The sequence below is a fragment of the Anser anser genome (genome assembly GCF_964211835.1).
Source record: "Anser anser genome assembly, chromosome: 4".
Taxonomy (NCBI): Eukaryota; Metazoa; Chordata; class Aves; order Anseriformes; family Anatidae; genus Anser; species Anser anser.
In genome coordinates, this window is record NC_139724.1 from 75,183 (window position 1) to 89,223 (window position 14,041).

The 14,041-nt window shown below is 51.5% G+C and overlaps 1 protein-coding gene and 1 long non-coding RNA gene across 2 annotated transcripts in view; both read right to left on the minus strand.

Annotated features, from left to right (window-relative positions):
• Positions 1-2,258: 2,258 nt before the first annotated feature.
• Positions 2,259-8,350, minus strand: LOC310898774. The gene is made up of 4 exons (XR_014583695.1): positions 7,053-8,350; positions 5,106-5,241; positions 4,973-5,023; positions 2,259-4,843 (listed from the first exon to the last, which is right to left on the minus strand). It is a non-coding gene; the product is annotated as an uncharacterized lncRNA (long non-coding RNA).
• A 1,321-nt stretch (positions 8,351-9,671) lies between these two features.
• The window catches only part of LOC310898764 (uncharacterized protein), a gene marked incomplete at its 5' end in the record, with an annotated part of 75,975 nt that continues 71,605 nt past the window's right edge, over positions 9,672-14,041 (minus strand). The window contains 2 exons of the mRNA XM_083834211.1: positions 9,672-9,853; positions 10,216-11,898. The remainder of the gene's footprint in view (positions 9,854-10,215; positions 11,899-14,041) is intronic.

Genomic DNA, 14,041 nt, shown 5'->3' on the forward strand with positions numbered 1-14,041 from the left:
TCTTGCTCTCCCAGTTGCTGCATGGCACGGCGTCTTTGTTTTTTTTTTTTTTTTCCTGTCTTAAATATGCTCTCACAGACGCGCAAACAACATCACTTATTGGCTTGGCTCAGCAGCGGGGCCATTACCTAACATGGGGCAGCTTCTAGATTCTTCGCACAGAAGCCACCCCTAGAGCCCCCTGCTACCAAAACCTTGCCACATAAACCCACTACGTCCCTTCACTTTGGTTAAGGGACGACCAGGCTGACAACACGCTCACCTTCCCTCACTGCTCCGTGACACGCGGATTTCCCTGTCCAAGACTGCACCAAGCACCTGCAGGGACGAGAGAAAAGCACCCCCTGAGGCACCTCACAGCCACAGCGTACCTGCTGCAATACCTCTCTTCCCAGTTGCTTTACTTCAGCTGCTCGTTAGCTCCATCTAAGATAAATGTGCCCGGGCGGCGCCGCGCCAAAATGTGCCCGGGCGGCGCCGCGCCAAAATGTGCCCGGGCGGCGCCGCGCCAAAATGTGCCCGGGCGGCGCCGCGCCAAAATGTGCCCGGGCGGCGCCGCGCCAAAATGTGCCCGGGCGGCGCCGCGCCAAAATGTGCCCGGGCGGCGCCGCGCCAAAATGTGCCCGGGCGGCGCCGCGCCAAAATGTGCCCGGGCGGCGCCGCGCCAAAATGTGCCCGGGCGGCGCCGCGCCAAAATGTGCCCGGGCGGCGCCGCGCCAAAATGTGCCCGGGCGGCGCCGCGCCAAAATGTGCCCGGGCGGCGCCGCGCCAAAATGTGCCCGGGCGGCGCCGCGCCAAAATGTGCCCGGGCGGCGCCGCGCCAAAATGTGCCCGGGCGGCGCCGCGCCAAAATGTGCCCGGGCGGCGCCGCGCCAAAATGTGCCCGGGCGGCGCCGCGCCAAAATGTGCCCGGGCGGCGCCGCGCCAAAATGTGCCCGGGCGGCGCCGCGCCAAAATGTGCCCGGGCGGCGCCGCGCCAAAATGTGCCCGGGCGGCGCCGCGCCAAAATGTGCCCGGGCGGCGCCGCGCCAAAATGTGCCCGGGCGGCGCCGCGCCAAAATGTGCCCGGGCGGCGCCGCGCCAAAATGTGCCCGGGCGGCGCCGCGCCAAAATGTGCCCGGGCGGCGCCGCGCCAAAATGTGCCCGGGCGGCGCCGCGCCAAAATGTGCCCGGGCGGCGCCGCGCCAAAATGTGCCCGGGCGGCGCCGCGCCAAAATGTGCCCGGGCGGCGCCGCGCCAAAATGTGCCCGGGCGGCGCCGCGCCAAAATGTGCCCGGGCGGCGCCGCGCCAAAATGTGCCCGGGCGGCGCCGCGCCAAAATGTGCCCGGGCGGCGCCGCGCCAAAATGTGCCCGGGCGGCGCCGCGCCAAAATGTGCCCGGGCGGCGCCGCGCCAAAATGTGCCCGGGCGGCGCCGCGCCAAAATGTGCCCGGGCGGCGCCGCGCCAAAATGTGCCCGGGCGGCGCCGCGCCAAAATGTGCCCGGGCGGCGCCGCGCCAAAATGTGCCCGGGCGGCGCCGCGCCAAAATGTGCCCGGGCGGCGCCGCGCCAAAATGTGCCCGGGCGGCGCCGCGCCAAAATGTGCCCGGGCGGCGCCGCGCCAAAATGTGCCCGGGCGGCGCCGCGCCAAAATGTGCCCGGGCGGCGCCGCGCCAAAATGTGCCCGGGCGGCGCCGCGCCAAAATGTGCCCGGGCGGCGCCGCGCCAAAATGTGCCCGGGCGGCGCCGCGCCAAAATGTGCCCGGGCGGCGCCGCGCCAAAATGTGCCCGGGCGGCGCCGCGCCAAAATGTGCCCGGGCGGCGCCGCGCCAAAATGTGCCCGGGCGGCGCCGCGCCAAAATGTGCCCGGGCGGCGCCGCGCCAAAATGTGCCCGGGCGGCGCCGCGCCAAAATGTGCCCGGGCGGCGCCGCGCCAAAATGTGCCCGGGCGGCGCCGCGCCAAAATGTGCCCGGGCGGCGCCGCGCCAAAATGTGCCCGGGCGGCGCCGCGCCAAAATGTGCCCGGGCGGCGCCGCGCCAAAATGTGCCCGGGCGGCGCCGCGCCAAAATGTGCCCGGGCGGCGCCGCGCCAAAATGTGCCCGGGCGGCGCCGACCACAGACCTACCCTTTACAGATGAAAAAGGTAACTCTGATACGACCCCGCTCAGTCTCTTGGTAATACTGCGCCTACGTGGTCAAGCCTCTTGCAGTGTGTAATCAAGCTCTTTTTAGTCCTCTGGAGAGTTACACAAGTGGCTTCATACGTCTAGAGATTCAAATATAACCCAAAAACACAAGTGGATCCCACCATCCCAAAAACAAGTGAGCCAGCAACCTCTGCTAAATATCCCTCTAGTAAGTGATTTCCAAGCACTTAAAATCTAGAAATCCATAGACTCCAACCTGCCCAAAGAACCCTGCAACTGACTGAAGGAAAAACAAAGCACTTACCCCAAAGAGCAGCCCAGGCACAATGAACTCCCTAATGGCATACCTGGGGCTCATATACCATTTGGCCCCGCCCAGCACCCAAACCCAATCACCTGGGAAAGGGGAGGGGCAAAGCACAAGAAAGTAGAAAGAGCACAAGCAGCACAGCAGCTGTGGGGTTTTTTGATGTTTTTTTTTTGGTTTTGTGTTTTGTTTGTTTTTTGTTTTTCTTTTGTTTTTTCTTTAATCTGGTTTAGCTCAAGAGCATGCAGACTGCAGACAAGAGAACTGGGGTGATTCTAAGAGCAACAATACCCATGCTTTTGCTGCCGCTTCGAATATTGAAAGGACAATATGACCAAGCAAGTAACTGAAATTTTTCCAGCTAGAATTAGCTCAAACCTTTATTTATATAGAAAGACAAATCTGGGAGCATAACAGATCACACACCAAAACAAAAAAAAATAAATTCCATATAATAACATCACTTGCAGGAAAAATCACGTACTTGAGTAGGCTATCTGAAAACCAAAAGGCTATGCTGATGGGTCAAAACACACTACAGGACAACGGAGCCTGGCCCTCTGCTGTACCAACTTAAAACTCATCCCTACACTCACCAAGGTGCAACCCCAGCCCAAACACAGACACACTATTTCAGCCTCAACGCAGTTTTGGGAACTGCTGGAAAGCAGGCTTCATCCTCAGCGAGGCGTGCTCAGGCTCCACGGCATGGGGCTTCAGGCACCGCTTCACCTACTGAAGACGACCACCATCATCAGGAGCTGCCACGCCAGACCACCTTTTTCCTCTGCAACACCTTTCTCAGGAACCAAACAGCATTCCAGTGACCTCCTTTGCTCCTATTCTAAAGACTATCACAGCCCACCTTGCCTGTGGCACCTGATAAACAGAAGAGAAAGCAACCACAGCAAGAAAAGCCACTGCACCCTCAGGACAGTTACTCTCATCCCCTCCTTTACCTCAGCCACTTACCTACCCCACGTGGCAGATGCTTCCACCCGTTCTCTGAAGCCACCTAGAGCACCTCCAAAAGAGAAACTGGAATTTTACGCTAATTGATGTAGTAAACTAACTGCAGTGATGGGCACAAAAATGTGCCCAGATGGCAGCAATCACAGACTTACCCTTTACAGATGAAAAAGGGGTCCCTGCTCAGTCTCTTGGTAATGCTACCGTGCTTATGCGGTCGAGGAACCGTACCCCACCATTTCTTAAAAACGAGTTAGCCGGCAACACATCCTAAGCACGCCTCTATTACGTGAATTCCAAGCACTGAAAATCTAGAAGGCTGCAACGTCTAAAGACTCTACAGCCACACAAACCACAGGCAAAAGCTCCAAAACTATAACAAACTGTCCCTAACCCTGAAAAAGACTACCCCTTACACGCCTACTGCTGCTCTTTGCAGACACATGCTTACACAGGGAGCCTCGATGATACTTATCTCCTAAACCCTGCTCCATCACTTTACCACCGAGGTTGTAACTTTGATAATATTTGACATACAGGCAAAGACTCACAAGTAAGCCCCGCAATTCGGCAAAAATCATAACGGACCCAGAACCACAAAGCAAACACACAGAGTAACACTGCCATCCTATCCGTAAACACGCTATAACAATTACTCACCTGAAGAAGAGCTGCACGCAATACAGGCACCTATTACTAGATTGGTTTACTCTAACAGATCCTACCAGTTGTTACCTCACAAAGATGGGCGTACCGGTCTCTACTTGGAAACGCATCAGTCCATAGACTCTTAACCACCTAAAGAAACCTGCAACTCACTGAAGGAAAGACAAAGCACTTACCCCAAAGAGCAGCCCAGGCAGAATGAGCTCTCTGATGGGATGCCTGTGACTCAATGACCACCAGGCCCTCCCTGGAACCCAAAGCCAATCACCTGGGAAAGGGGAGGGGCAAAACACAAGAAAGTAGAAAGAGGAGAAGCAGCAGCTGTGGTTTATTTTTTTTGCTTCAGCTTTGAATATTGAAAGCTTTTCTCCTCTGCAACTCCTGTCTCAGGAACCAAACAGCATTCCAGTGACCTGCTTTGCTCCTATTCCAAAGACTATCACAGCCCACCACCTTGCCTGTGGCACCTGATAAGCAGAACAGAAAGCAACCACAGCAAGAAAAGCCACTGCACCCTCAGGACAGTTACTCTCATCCCCTCCTTTACCTCAGCCGCTTACCTACCCCACGTGGCAGATGCTTCCACCCGTTCTCTGAAGCCACCTAGAGCACCTCCAAAAGAGAAACTGGAATTTTACTCTATTGGATGTAGTTAAAAAAACTGCAGCGACAACCGCACCCCAAAAATAACACCTACCTCTGTTCATCACTCACCAGAGTCACTCCAGAGGTAGCTCGCGCCGTGACATCCTGTACTGCACACTGCGTTTCAGCCTGAACAAAGGAAAACACAGTCAGAAGACAAACATTCAGCTGACAGCATTAGCACCCATCCCTCAACAACAGAAGTCACCCCATATTTAATGTTTTCGTTTCAAAACAGCAGTCCACTTGCCTCTGTACCTGCAAGTTAGATCCAAGCTCGAAAGGAACGGCCACCATCACCCATGCCACCTGGGAACACAGAAGGACAAAATGACCACTGTGCTTGCAAGCGACCACCTGCACATTACTCCTCTGTCCCAAACAGCCTCACCTCAGACCCTCAGAGGGAAACACCTGAATGTCTTTCCCTTCGCTTCAGATAAGGGATCACCAGGCTGATAAAACTCCCACCTTCCCTCACTGCTCCGTGACACGGGGATTTCCCTGTCCAAGACTTCATGAAGCCCCTGCAGAGACAAGAGAAAAGCACACCCTGAGGCACCTCACAGCCACAGCGTACCTGCTGCAATACCTCTCTCTTCCCAGCTCCTTTACTTCAGCTGCTCACCAGCTCGAGCTGAGATTCTTCGCTCACAGCGCCGCGGCAAACTCTGCCCGGGCCACACAACACACACTGCACAAGCTACGTTGTTTAAGACACACGAGCTGGAACATTCCTGCCCAACAATCAGCGGCATCGCACAGGAAGGATGCCGCACGCTCCTAGAAACCAAACCTACCAGTCCTGAACAGCTCCCCTGCCAGACAATTCCCCACCTCCTCCTGCCAACCACGCTCAGTGCACACACTACTTGGCCTTAAAAAAAAAAAAAAAAGAACATACACACACAAAAAAACAACTGAGCTCCACAAATGCCAAAAAGCCATGCACACACAGCAGCCCCAGCAGGGCTAATCACAGACTTACCTTTTACAGATGAAAAAGGTAACTCTGATACAACCCTGCTCAGTCTCTTGGTAGTACTGCACCTACGTGGTCAAGCCGCTTGCAGTGTGTAATCAAGCTCTTTTTAGTCCTCTGGAGAGTTACGCAAGTGTGTAGAGATTCAAATATAACCCAAAAACACAAGTGGATCCCACCATCCCAAAAACAAGTGAGCCAGCAACCTCTGCTAAATATCCCTCTAGTAAATGATTTCCAAGCACTTAAAATCTAGAAATCCATAGACACCAACCTGCCCAAAGAACCCTGCAACTGACTGAAGGAAAAACAAAGCACTTACCCCAAAGAGCAGCCCAGGCACAATGAACTCCCTAATGGCATACCTGGGGCTCATATACCATTTGGCCCCGCCCAGCACCCAAACCCAATTACCTGGGAAAGGGGAGGGGCAAAGCACAAGAAAGTAGAAAGAGAGCAGGAGCAACAGCTGTGGTGGTTTGTTTCTTGTTTCTGTTTACTGTGTTGTTTTTTTTTTAAATCTGTTTTAGCTCAACAGCATGCAGACTGCAGACAAGAGAACTGGGGTGATTCTAGAAGCAACAATACCCATGCTTTTGCTTCAGCTTTGAATATTGAAAGGACAATATGACCAAGCAAGTAACTGAAGTTTTTTTCAACTGCAAGCAGCTCAAACCGTTGTTTTTATACAGGAAAAAAAATCTAGGAGCATAGCAGATTACACACCAGAAAAAAAGATCAATTCCATGTAATAACATCACTCGCAGCATAAATCACGTACTTGAGTAGGCTATCTGAAAACCAAAAGGCTATGCTGATGGGTCAAAACACACTACAGGACAATGGAGCCTGGCCCTCTGCTGCACCAGCTTAAATCCTATCCCTACACTCACCAAGGTGCAACCCCAACCCAAACACAGACACACCATTTCAGGCTACACGGGATGGGGCTTCAGGCACCTCTTCACCTACTGAAGAAGACCACCATCAGGAGCTGCCACGCCAGACCACCTTTTTCCTCTGCAACACCTTTCTCAGGAACCAAACAGTATTCCAGTGGCCTGCTTTGCTCCTATTCTAAAGACTATCACAGCCCACCTTGCCTGTGGCACCTGATAAACAGAAGAGAAAGCAACCACAGCAATACAAGCCACAGCACCCCTAGGACAGTTACTCTCAACCGCTCTTTTACTTCACCCACTCACCTAACCCCCGAGACAGATGTTTCCATCTGCTCTCAAGCCACCTAAAGCACCTCTAAAAGGCAAAATGGATTTTTATTCTACTTTTTGTAATAACCTAACTGCAGTGACAACCGCACCCCAAAAATAACTGCTACCTCTGTTCATTGCTCACCTTGCCTGAGGTAGCTCGGCTCGCGACGTCCTGTATTGCGCACTGCGTTTCAGCTTGAACAAAGGAAAACACGGTCAAAAGATAAACATTCAGCTGCCAGCATTACCACCCACCCTTCAACACCACAGGTGACCCTATATTTAATTTTATCATTTCAAAAGACCAGTCCACTTGCCTCTGTACCTGGAAAGTAGATCCAAGCTCAAACGCAGCCAACTGCAAGGCCGGGGGGGGGCATTTGGCAGCCACCTGCAAGGTGGGGGGGCACCTGGCAGCTTTGCTCTAACAGACCCTACTAGTTACCTCAAAAAGATGGGCTTACCGGTCTCAATTTGAAATGCATCAGTCCATAGGCTCTGACCCACCTACAGAACCCTGCAACTGACTGAAGGAAAAACAAAGCCCCTACCCCCAAAGAGCAGCCCAGGCAGAATGCCTGCCCTAATCATGTGGAAAATGGGAGGGGCCGTGCATGAGAAGAGATAAAGAGAGCAGGAGGAACAGCAGCCCTGGTTTTGGTCTGGCTTAGGTTAACTGCGTGTAGAGTGCAGCACAGGCAATCAGCCTGTTTCTCCTGAAAGACTTACCTTAGCTTTGGTGAAGGAAACTGACCGGGCTGACAACCCTCTCACCTTTTTGTACCACTCCACAACATGGGGAATTCACCTCTCCACAGCTGCACGAGGGAACTGCAGAAACAAGACAAAGCACACCCTGAGGCACCTCATAACCACAGCCTACCTACCTACTGCAATACCTCTGCAATACTTATACCTCTCTTCCCAGCTGCTTTACCTCTGCTGCTCTCCATCTCCAAATCACATTCTTTTAACTGTCACACAGAGCGGTGGTCCTCCAGGTGCCATAGAGCAGCGCCATTATTTTTTTTCTTTTTTAATTTCAGAACAGCTTCCCTTCAAAACAGCTTTCCGCTTCCCTCTGGAAATGGACAGTAGGTCAAGCCAGTCACCGAGTTGCCAACGCAGAGCTTCACAGTTCCAGAAGGTGCTCTTTCATTCGACCGATTCCTCAGAAGTGTTACCTACCACTAGCAAAAGCAATAAACAGACTGCAAACAGGCACTGCCACATTTGACAAACTTCATGTTTTTAATTTTATCATTTCAAAACAGCAGTCCGCTTGCCTTTACATCTGAAAAGGCAGATCAAGCCAGTCACCAAGTTGCCAAACAAGAACTTGACAGTTCCAGAAAGTGCTGTTTCCTTTGACCGGCTCCTCCTAAGGTTTACCTACTGCTGGAAAAAAAAGAAAAAAAGACTCTGTGCCAGCTGCCCTTAAGTACTCACCCAGAGCTTGAGTATTCGCCCAGAGACAGACCAGATGTCTTTCCCAAAAGAGTCAGGACAATGTATTATTGCACTGTTGGACCACCATGTTAGCTACCATCACTAATTGCCAGGCAGGACAGCTCCAGGCCAAACACACACGTAAAAAGGCACACTACAAACATCATGAACAAAACATGGGAAAAGAATTACTTTTCATGAATTACTTTTTCAAGAATTACTTTTACATGTCGTCTCAGGGAGGAAGTAACTATCCTGAGCAACGTGCCCTTACCCACTAGGAAGCTGAGCGGCAATGTGAAAAACTACATTTCCCGGCATGCCACGGAAACCAACATGGCCGGCAGGAAGCTCAAAACCCAAAGACCACAACTCCCGGCATGCTGCGGGGCACGAAGCCTGGCAGTTGCTACAGCGCATGCGCATCTCCTCCGTCTGCAGTACCTCCCTTTCGCCAGCAGGTGGGAGCAGAGAGCGACGCGTCACCGCAGCGCCTCTTCGCCTACAGCACCGCTCGCTGTTCGGCCACCAGGTGACACCAGGCGCCGCCGCGCCACCCTGCTCCATGCATGGGCGGAAACAGAACGGCAGGCACGGCTTCCCAGGCCGTCTGCTCGTTCAGGGAAGCGGCGGGAGCCGCGTGGAACACCACACAAGAACGGCAAGAAAAAGCACCCCGCTCCACTGGCACGGAGGAAGCAACTGCCCATCCTAAATGGCCCCGTGCTGAGCGGCAACGTGAAACTACAGTTCGCAGCATGCTCTGGAAACCAATGTGGCCGATCAAAAGCCCGGAGCCCAAAGACCACAACTCCCGGCATGCTGTGGGGCAAGACGCTCCCAGCCACCTGACCCAGCTGACGCCCCGCCCCAGAGTCAAACCCGTGCTTTCTGATCCGCCGCCTACTACCCCAGCCAAGGGTCCCGCAGGACCCAGCCGCCCCAACACCCTTCCCTCCCCTCTGCCACGGACGCCCAGGCCCTCCCTCACCTGCTCCTCCGCAGCAGCCACAGCCCAGGTCACGCTCGCCAATCACTCCCTCTGCGCAGACCAGCCCCAGCACACCTGGCCCAGGGAGCAAAGACAGCACAGGCCTACCCCCACCATTGCTGCCCTTGCCCCCCCCCGCCTGCAGCCTCCCCAGCAGGGTGCCCCCCACACCCAGATCGCTTGTCTGTGTCCATTGGCTCCCCCATGGACAATAAACACGGGGCCAACACCCCAGCCCCTGCCCCCTCCACACCCAGGAACCTGCACCCAGCAGCACAGCCACGGCCACTTACAGTGTCCACAAACACAGAGGGCAGCACAAGCCAGAAAGCAAACTTTATTAAACTCTTATGCAGGACTCCTGGGAGGGAGACTGCGGCACAACTCCCTCCCAGACATTCTCCCCTTCCCCTGGGGGGCTGCGGGGCTCAGGCATCCAGCAGGTCCATCCGTCCGTCTCAGCATCCATGCCCTGGGGAACAGCTGCCTCCTGCAGAAATGGGCTGTGAGGCACAGAAGGAGGAAGAAAAAGGAAAAGGGCACAAGTGGGATACAAGCAGCAAGAGAGGAACTGGGTGGACAGACAGACAGCAGGGCAGAGGGACAGAAGAACCACCGGGGGGGCAGGGAGCGGGACAGGGGTGATCAACGGGGTTGGACAGAGAGTCCAACAGAGGCACAATTGCGACAGCCAGGATGACCGAGAGTAATAGCAGTTTTACTGACATCAGACAGCATTAGTTTGGGATGAAATCAGAGTTTTGGTTTTTGGATCAGAGATGACTCTGTTGAACAGTCTCTGCCTTTCCAGTATTTGAAAGGAAAAGGCATGAGGATAAGCACACAAGTATGAAGCTATTATTACCAACAGAGATGCTGGAAGTAGGCTTCTCCATATCGCTTTTGGTACTTGTGGAGTAATTGCCTTAAGTAACTAGGCAAATTAAACTAATATTCACATTTTAAAGAAAATGTGCAGCATTGAAAAAGCTTTCAGGGTGCAGGGTAGCTGCGCTACCTAAGCGTTCCCTAGGCCTCCAACTTTACATGCTATTGCACTAGGGGAACTTGGTCTGCTGACTCTAAGGAACAGTACAGAGCGTAGAGCAGAGTGGAGACACCACGGATAGGCTCTGTGATGAGACGGGGACCTGATGCTCTTATGCGCACCAAGACTGATAAGCTGCATGTTTACCATCCTTGTGAGAAAAATCTCAAATAATTTTCTTCAGACAGGATCTTCTGTGAGGCTATTTTATTCGTGATTGCAATGGCGGGCGCCGTGTCAATCAGGAACGCATTTTAGTAAACAAATCATAACCTTTTATTCCCTATTACCCGACGCCTGATCACCTCCCCTGTTTCCTCATTGGCTAAGTACTACAGGTTCACAAGCAACTCGACGCTCCTCTATACCATGTATGTACAATTTTTCTGTTTTTTCAACCCTTTAATTTCTCCTTTCTTATGTTTTGAGAACTTGTGATCTTTGTTTTACTGTTCTCACACTGCTCATCTTGTTTTTCTCAAGCTTCTACCTTATTTTGGAACAGTGAGGCCTTCTACTGTCCACTTATCTACAGGTGACCCATTCGGTGATAAACTGGAGCTGATTGATACAGCGGTGCACTAAGGGTTAAGAAGAAGGTTACTCACAGGCATAGAGTGGTAACCAGGCTAGAGTAAGAGAAAGTGGGAACCAGTAAGAAGTTGCTAGGCTCGGACGGGCCTATAGAGGGCTATGCATGATCAAAAGGAATGCACTAATCAGAAGTCTGTAACTACGCACGCTAGCTGCGTGCAGTGCATGTAGCTGGTTCAGAAAGCTATATAATATCTGGCATTGGAACAATAAAGGGTCTCCATTTCTCGACTATCTTGGAGTCTGTGTCCTCATTCCCTTCACTTATCTACTTAGCATTTCTCCTTATTATGACTACACGATTACCTTGGAATACAGAAAAGTAATTCTCTACTGCAAAAACACAACTTTGTTTCTCACACCCTGAGCCAACCACCTGTCATGGTTTTGACAGAACGTTGTACTCTAGTGAACTTTTGCTCATTATATCATCACTATAATACCAAAACACACCTCCATCCCAAAAGCTCCATGCCTCCAAGCTGCGACCACCCCTCACTGAGCACACGCTCTGAATTTCTCAGACCCCTATAGCTTTAAACGAAAGCAAGAAAACTTTACAAATCATAACCAAGATATGCCTGACTAGAGTCACTCAAGCTCCACCTAAAAGGGACAGAAAATAATCACAGAATCATAGAATATCCCGAATTGGAAGGGATCCACAAGGATCATCGAGCCCAACTCCCGGCATCACACAGGTCAACCCAAAAATTCAGACCATATGACTAAGTGCACAGTCCAAATGCTTCTTAAACTCCGGCAGACTTGGTGAAGCGACTACCGCCCTGGGGAGACTGTTCCAGTGCTCAACAACCCTCTCAGTGAAGAACCTCTTCCTGATGTCTAGCCTGAACCTCTCCTGCTGCAGGTTGACACCATTCCCACGGGTCCTATCACTGGTCTCTAAAGAGAACAGATTGGTGGATAATGTAAATTGGCTTAAGTGAAAGGGGATGTTAGGGAAGATACCATCACGAAGGATACCTTTCTGACTTCTGGGATCAGTCGATGGGCTGAGCCTCTCTTCCCCCCGCACTGGGATGTCATGGGGTAAGATTTGAATGCTTGGTTGTACCAGGCGTCTCCGTAGAAACTCAGAACTCTCTAGAGCCTTTGTGCCTTTTAATGCGTTAATAGCCAGGACGACTACCTGTGTATTTCATGGGTGCTCGCTTGCTTTTGCGGACACTGAATTTATCGCCGGCAATTCCAAAGAACCTGTGTCCCTGTTGCTGTAATAAACTGCCCTTCGTTGCATTGTTCCTAGCCGTGACAGTTCTCATTGAACACAACTAGAGCAAGGGTGTGCTACGTTATTGGTGAATCCGTGACCGTGGTAGTTCAGTACCCCGAATCCGACCAGACCCGTAACAGTTAGTCAGCTACGCCCCTTAACACGATAGTATTTCATAGGGAAAAACATCAAGCCTAAGATTTCTCATCCCTAAGGCCTTAGGGGGGCAGGCCGAGAAGGAACCAGAGATGCTTAGTATGTCTCCTGAGAATCGCAGCTTACAGTTACTCCACATCTTCTGGTCTCACGGGATGAGGCAGAGGTATAATTAATTCCTTCTCCATCTCTCTGGAAAGAGTTTTCCTCCTATCTGTGACAAAGGAGAAAAATGTTATGGTCGTGGAAGTCGTTATACAAAGCCACGCTCAGTGAATTCACTATTACAGTTAAGATCGTTTTTAATCGAAAACACCTCAGCAGCAGTGTTACCACTGCAAACATAGCGCTGCACAAAAATTCAACTCAAGATGAAAGGATCAAAGGAAAGGGCGAGCTAAAAGGACAAATGACGTGACCGAAGGCATCTGCAACAACCATCTGGTAGATGGTTGTCCACAGCCCTTGGATTCCATGGTCGTCTTTCCTGCCAAATGAATCCTGGAAGAACAAGAAAAGATACACAACATGTCCACAAAAACTTTTGGGGAGGCTACTGAAAAGAAAAACAAAAAAACAGAAACAGCATGCAGCTAGTACGTCAGTTTTGTTAACAGAGTAACATTAACATACTAGAAATTTCCACATTCTATGTAGCCCCAAGGTGGTGCTGGGTACATCCACTGATATTAATGGGGTGGCACAATGTAAGAGATAGTTAATAGACAAGGTACACCTGAGGTGCACAGATTGCATATTCCATGCGACAAAAAAGGCACAGCTTGGCACCCAGTTTGGATCAGCTTGCGTATGAGTCTGCTGATACGTGAGTATATACAGCAAGCAGACAAGTCTTTTACTCCACAGACTCAGTTTCATTTATGTATATACATACATATACATATGTGTATGTATCTCTCTCTCTCTCTCTCTATGTATATATATATATAAACAAACAAACGTTGGGAACTTCATAACCACTTGAGTAACAATCATTAGCTATGCCTACGCTGAAAGCCAGGACTATGCCTAAGTGATTAAGTGAACACAGACTCTTACCTGTGAAATGCTGAAAATGCCCCATAACCACTGGGGGGCTTATGCACGGTGTACATAATTTTTGCGCAAACATGCATCTTAATACACAAAGAGGAGGGGCGAGGCGGACAAAGGTTTTAGGGACGCATCAAGACCAGAACAGCCCCTGGGCAATCGCTCAGATGTGCAAAGCTCAGCTAAAACCTGCACAAATCCACCGAAGGAAGGAGGCTACCTACTTGTCTGCTTAAAATAACCTCTACAAAGAACGTATTACAAAATCAAAAACGAAACCATCATCCAGCAAAGCAAACGTCTGGAATACAATGGGCTAAAACTGACAGCTGAGGTTTGATTCTTTAGCAATTTCAAAGGTCTTCAGATCCTACCTGACTTCTCGTGGATGGTGGCGTTGCAGCACAGAAATGAGGGGAGCGGGAAGATCACAACAGGCCAAACACGGTGCTGAGCTCCTACAGGAGCTGGTGGGATAGCACTGACAAGAGTGAGACAGACTGTCAGCCTTCTGCACGAGCTGAAGAAGAGGAGCGCAAGTGTCTGAAGAAGCTGTTTCTTCTCATACTTCATTTAATACACACCGTCTTTAAATCCAGGGCG